Source organism: Eleginops maclovinus, chromosome 8, assembly GCF_036324505.1.
Source record: "Eleginops maclovinus isolate JMC-PN-2008 ecotype Puerto Natales chromosome 8, JC_Emac_rtc_rv5, whole genome shotgun sequence".
Taxonomy (NCBI): domain Eukaryota; kingdom Metazoa; phylum Chordata; class Actinopteri; order Perciformes; family Eleginopidae; genus Eleginops; species Eleginops maclovinus.
Window position 1 is genome coordinate 9923285 of NC_086356.1, and position 6246 is coordinate 9929530.

The window sequence follows — 6246 nt, forward strand, 5'->3', positions numbered from 1 at the left end:
CATGCTATATATAACATTATAGCTAATCTGTTTAAGTTATATTGAGGCTAAAAGTTATGCATAAATAAGGGCAGGTGCCAGCCCACTGTTATCTGCTAGCTTTGTGCTATGCTAGCATATAGTATAGCTATTTGGAGTTTCTGAATATGACTTCTCTGCCCATTTCGTGTTTTTTATGCCTTTTGGGGAATTTTCTAACAAATATCAGACAAAAAAAATGTCTTGTAGAGCAGGTGATTGTACTAACAGACCGTCCGAGAAGCCTCTGCTCCAGTGGGAAATCGTAGTATTATTTAACTAGTATGATAACACTGTTAGCAGAAATTAGCAGGTGGGAATGTGTCTGTTTATTAGACCCTTTATATAAAAATGGTGCGCATTCAGCAGAAAAAGCAAAAAAGTGAGAAAGCCAAAGCGGGGCTGAGGCCCTTGAGTTTTGCGAAAAGAGTTATCTCCAGTTCACTGGAAATCCAAACACAAACTGACTCAGCATTTGAAACTGTGAAAAATGCAGACAGCGTGGATATTGAGCAAGTGAAGCGTTTTCAATCCTTTTTTGACCTTCCAGATGTTGGCAATCTCTCTTAGTATGAGTAAGCAGCAATCTCTTGCATCAAAGGCTTAATTGTAAAACAAGTTGAAAAAGAGGGTTACAGCATGCCTTCATCACAAGCACTGACCTCAGATGACTTGGTGCAAAGATGTGTGACTGAGGACAGTGTTGGCCTACAGCAACCATCACCAGGCTGTACTGCTGTCAAGCTCCAGAATTAAGCTCCCAGCAGCTTAAAAAGACTAATGGAGGGGACAAGGAAGAGGAAAAAAAAGCAGCCATTGTCACCCAGGTTCCTTCTGACAGGTTTGAGTCTTTTCCCGTAGCTGCACAGGCATGATGTGATGAAACTAACCACGTCCTTGTTCTGGTGCTTCTGTTTTGGGAATGCAAAGTTAGATTAAATCCTATAGCAAGGCAGGAGACAGGTACAGACAAATCTTTAATATTTGTTTATGGAGATTAAGCAAAAGATTGTTGGCCATTCCAGTGTGTGTGTGTTTATGTTTGTGTCTGGATTTAAAATCTGCAAAGATATTGTTACATAGTTTTGTCAGTAGGTTTGTGTGTTCAATATCTTTTGTCTTTTCTTATATGTGTGTGTATTTTTATATATATTTGTACACAAATTGTGTAAGCAATGACATTTTTTAAGCCCGTTTTATTAATCTCACTTTCAATTAAAGTACGTTTTAAAAAACTGCAACTTGTGTAAATGGCACAGGGTATTGGTGATTAATAGGTAGTTGACATTACATTTTTTTTGTTCTTGTTTAATATCATCAAACATTATTTCTGAACAGTATGGATGGAGTTTTCCCCCTGCTGCATACAATGTAGTTTCACTAGATGGTGCCATCCTCCTGTTGATGCAGGCTAAGTGTGAGAGCTGTGCATGGTGTCTGACTTCTGCTGATTACGAATCACCATGAAATTATGTTAACTAATCTGGAATTAAAGGGTCACAGAAAAAACACATTACATACAAAAAATATGTTTTTGCTGGAATCTTATGACAGAGATCATAAGATTATCATGAGTCAACTGTACCCTTTATTTATTTCCTTTTCACTATCCAAGCATTATTATCTTTTTATAGAAGTGCTGTCTTCTTAAAATTCTCTGACTAATTGTTAGCATTCGGTTGGTATGTCTGTGCTTGCCTTAATACTCATCTATCCAATTATTTTTACTTCATAAAAGACTGTAGCAGCATTTGACAGCTTCCAACTTTTTATTTTCATGCTTATTTCTTCTGCTTGATGATATTTCACTTTGGGTCCAAATCTTCTCATCATACATTCAATCGGAGAGAAAGAAAAGCTGAAGCTGAAGCTTCACCCCCAAACATAGGTGCTGCTATATCCCATCCCAAAACGCACACACACACATACAAAGACAAAATGACATTTAACCCCATCAAACAGGACAATCTCCTACATGCGCGGCCCCCATTTCCTCCTTTAACCCCCCCCCCCCCGACCAAAGAGACAGTTTCATCATTTAGTAATTAATATTCTAGGGAAGAGGAGAGCATCAGGAAACAATTATTCAATAACGGATGGATGTAAACGCACGCTGTGTCCACACAAAAACACACATACACAAGCACATATACATCACTATGATCGACTCTTCCAAGATCAAGTTTCTCTCATGCATGAAACACAACTGGAGTTAATGTTATGGATGTGCTGGGTGGAGGGTGAACTCTTCTAAAGTCAGCCATAAGAGACAGACAGGGTTTTAGAGTTTGTTAAGCTGAAGCAACAGGTGATAGTTGTGCATTCAGTCCTTCGATGCATTTATCAAACAAAGTAAATAACCATGATATGTTCCACCTTCAACAGGGTCGGTACTAGACTTGCTTTAGAAGAAATCTGTTTTGTTACTTTAAAAAACTGTGAGAAAATGCAATAGAGGGATTGTAAATTAAAACTACAAAAATATTGTTGAGATTCTAGACCGACATCAAAGGGCAAGATATAAGAAGGCAAATTCTTAAATATTACATAATAGGTCATGACATAAAAGAGCACAAGGCATCCTTTGAAAACCTTTCCATCTTAATTGCTGTAACTGTTAAAAAGCAATCAACAGATAGAAGAAGATATGACATGATATGATTAGACATGACACCCCTGTTGTCATGATATACAGTATATTATATTAAAAACACTTCAAAACATCTTTTTGTTATCCGTTACATTGTCCTCCCTAAATTATATGAATGTTTTTGTAATGCAGAAAAAAAAAACGTGTACAGATCGATGATCGAAATCAATGTATTTCTATTTCTAAGTCTGCACCACTTACTATGGATGTCAAAGTGGCTTAGATTCGTGAGCTTGGCAGGTTAGTCACAGGTCTAATCCCCACTAAAATGACACTAAACCCAGACATACTCACTTATAATGTAGGTGTAAAAATAATACCAGTTAAAGACATCGACAAAAAACAGATTTGACTTTCTCAGCCACAGATATCGTACTGTAAAGTGGCGGGGCAGATGTGCATGGTGGTGTGTGGATTTAATCCAAAAGGATGCCCCACTTGGGTTATCACTGAAGTCTTACACACCAGTAAAGTCTGCATCCATATAGTCTCCGCTGGCTCTGAACTAGTCTGTCTGGTAATTGGGATCAGATGAGTGGCAGCAAAAGCGAGGCGACCTGGGTTTTCCGGGACCCACAATAACCTGGAAGCATTTATTTTATGGAAAAGATGTTTAGTTAAAGTGCAGAGCTGCAGCCCAGCCCCTCTAATGACTCTCCAGCTCTCTTGCCCGGGCCTGGAGACAGAGCCCTGTGATGGATATGACTGGTGAAACGGGGGCACACACACTCACACACACACACACACACACACACACACACACACACACACACACACACACACACACACACACACACACACACATGCTTCCATCACCGTGCACCGTGATGGATATGACTGGTGAAAGCTCTGAACACTGTTTCCTGAGTCCTTCACTTCCTTCCTCCCAGGCCTCGTCAGCCAAGCTGAGCCGGGTTTCACTAGACTCGAGCCGGATTGGATTGCAGATTAACTGACTTCCTGTCCAATCCGTTGGCTGCGTTCATCTGCTTTCCAAACGGTCACTTTTATTTATGCGCAAGCAGTGACGTTATTGAGGATGAATGAGTCTCTTCAGGATTGATGAGATCCTGGGGGGGTGGGGTTGTGGAATTACTGAGAAACAATGATTTTTCGAAGTGTATTGTGGAAACAATTTGCGGAAGAATATTAACATTTTTACCCAAATAATGACTCGATGAGAAAATAGCAACAGAAAGGTGGGTCTTGTGTACATGTGTGCTTCTCCTTTCATTTAACAGCTTTCATCCTCATGTGAAGTTCTTTCTGGACTACAGCACAACCCAGCTGGATGTTCTTAAACTTGGTTATTAGCTGTAGGATTATTTTCTTAAAACAAGTAAATCCTCTATTTCCTTCAAGACAACAGCTGGTATGAGGATATATTTTATGCACTAAGTAGAATAATTGTTCTTGATTCCAATGCACCAATTGTTCTGACTTCCAAAAAACTCCCTTGGATGTGTGTTGGAAACTTGTTGATATGATGCCTCTACAATACCATATGTTTAAGTGAGTTAAAATAACTAAAAACATGACTTATGGCATGCATAATAAAATTGAAATTTCTGCAGGAACAGAGTCATTTATTTTTCGTTGTTGTAGCCTAATAAACTTAGCTAAAAATGATCCTGTTGTAGCAAAGATACTAGCCATTTTCTACAAGCATCTGTAACATTTTCCTAAATTTTACAAAAAGGAAAGTCTTTTGGGGGGAAGTTCTGTCCATGGATTAATAACAATATATAAAATCATTTTAACAATACTTTAAAAAATGTAGGTCATAGAAGATTCTTTTCCTTGTACTTTTTTTTGGTTTGGAAGTAGATATATACTTTTTAAATTGGGTCCATCATCATTCCCTCCACTATCTCATCACTACAGGGATCCAACACCTTCCACCCCACACCTCTCACCCTCCTTCTCTCTCTTTCTCCCTCTCTCCCGCTGGCAGCCCTTGATTACACTTGTCTCCTGGGGGAAGGTTTAAACTCCTTAGAGATAGTAATATCGAGGGCACTACTGGCTAGTCACTTCAGATCAGGGCGGGGGGAGGAAATGGCGACGGACATAAAGCTAAATATATAATTCCTCCCATGCCGGTAATCACGATGTCCAGACGATTTGAAACGACAGTTTAACCACTTTAGACTGAGGAACGCTTTGTTCAGATTGGAAAAGCAGGAGGTGTGTGTTGGAGCGTCTGGTTGGTCCCTACGACGTTTTGGGAGCCTCCTCGTGAGTACAGAGGCTATCAAAAGGGGCCCGTGAGGTCCTCTCTGAAGGGGGGGGGGGGGGGGGGGGGGAGAGTACACGTTCCTCTGAGTTAAAATGGCTCACAGACTAGACAAGAGAAATTCGGCAAATGACTGACATGCCAAGAGCTCCGGAAGGAAACACTCTCACCGCCCGGTATTAGTTTACCTGATTATTAGGATATCCAGCTTCCTCCTAAAATGGCCGGCCATTTCCCTGTTAGAGGCAGTAAGAGCACCCACCTGGATTAGCCCCAAACGTGGTCTGTATTACAGCAGGCGCAACAAGGCCTCATGCCACACAGCTCAAGCAATTACATCTATAAATATTGATAGGCTAATCTGCACATATTATTTTCCTGCGAGCCTGTTGCTACATCCCTGAAAGGGCCACAGATACTCTTACGAACATCAAATCTATTAATTTTTTTTTCTTCAATTTGCATATTCAGAGATTTTTTCGCTCAAGACAGGCTCTCTCAATGTCCTCCCCCCGCCCCCCCCCCCCCCCCAGTCCCCCAATCATCACATCACCAGAGGAGAGTGCATTTTGTATTCACGCTCTGATTGGATCCTTGATGAGATCTTCAGGGTGGCTTCACACACTTTGACGCTCTTTACACTCCAGAGGTGATGAGAAGAGGAAGAGAGGGAGAAAAGAATAGAACAGAACAGAATAAGAGGTGTGTGTGTATGTGTGTGTGTGTGTGTGTGTGTGTGTGTGTGTGTGTGTGAGAGATATTTGTCCTATTCTGTCTACTCTTGAGTGGCTGGCTCTGTCTTCGCCCTGCTCCGGGGCCTCCTCAGTGGTTCAGCTGCTGCAGGAGCGCCGCAGCTCGATGTGTAATCACAGAGCCACAGAGAGCCGAAGAGGAATCATGTACATTGATTCTTTTATGTCTATTATGCACATGGCGGCTATACAATATAATTTAGGTCTTTTTGGGAAACTACACCATGGTATCGAGCTCCTCTCAAAATATATGAATAATGCAGTACAGAAATCTGCATGAAAAGTGGAGATACTGAGAGGTAGAACAATGCTAAGAAGCAGGAGAATGGAGTTAGAGACGATAGAGGGACTGAGATAGACACTCAAGGCGTTTCGATTCTTTTTTCCAATGAGATGAAATTGTAGTCTTCCGTATTTGTATCTCATACTCGTGCGTTTTAAAAAAGTAAAGAGAAGAAATTGGATTCAGTAAGTGCTCTGCTAAGCACGTACTTGCAACAATTCCCAGTGGGGATTTAAAACTAAACTATTGTAAAAAATAAAATAAAAATTCTTCCTCTTACAAACAAAAACAGGAATTCACAAGAACT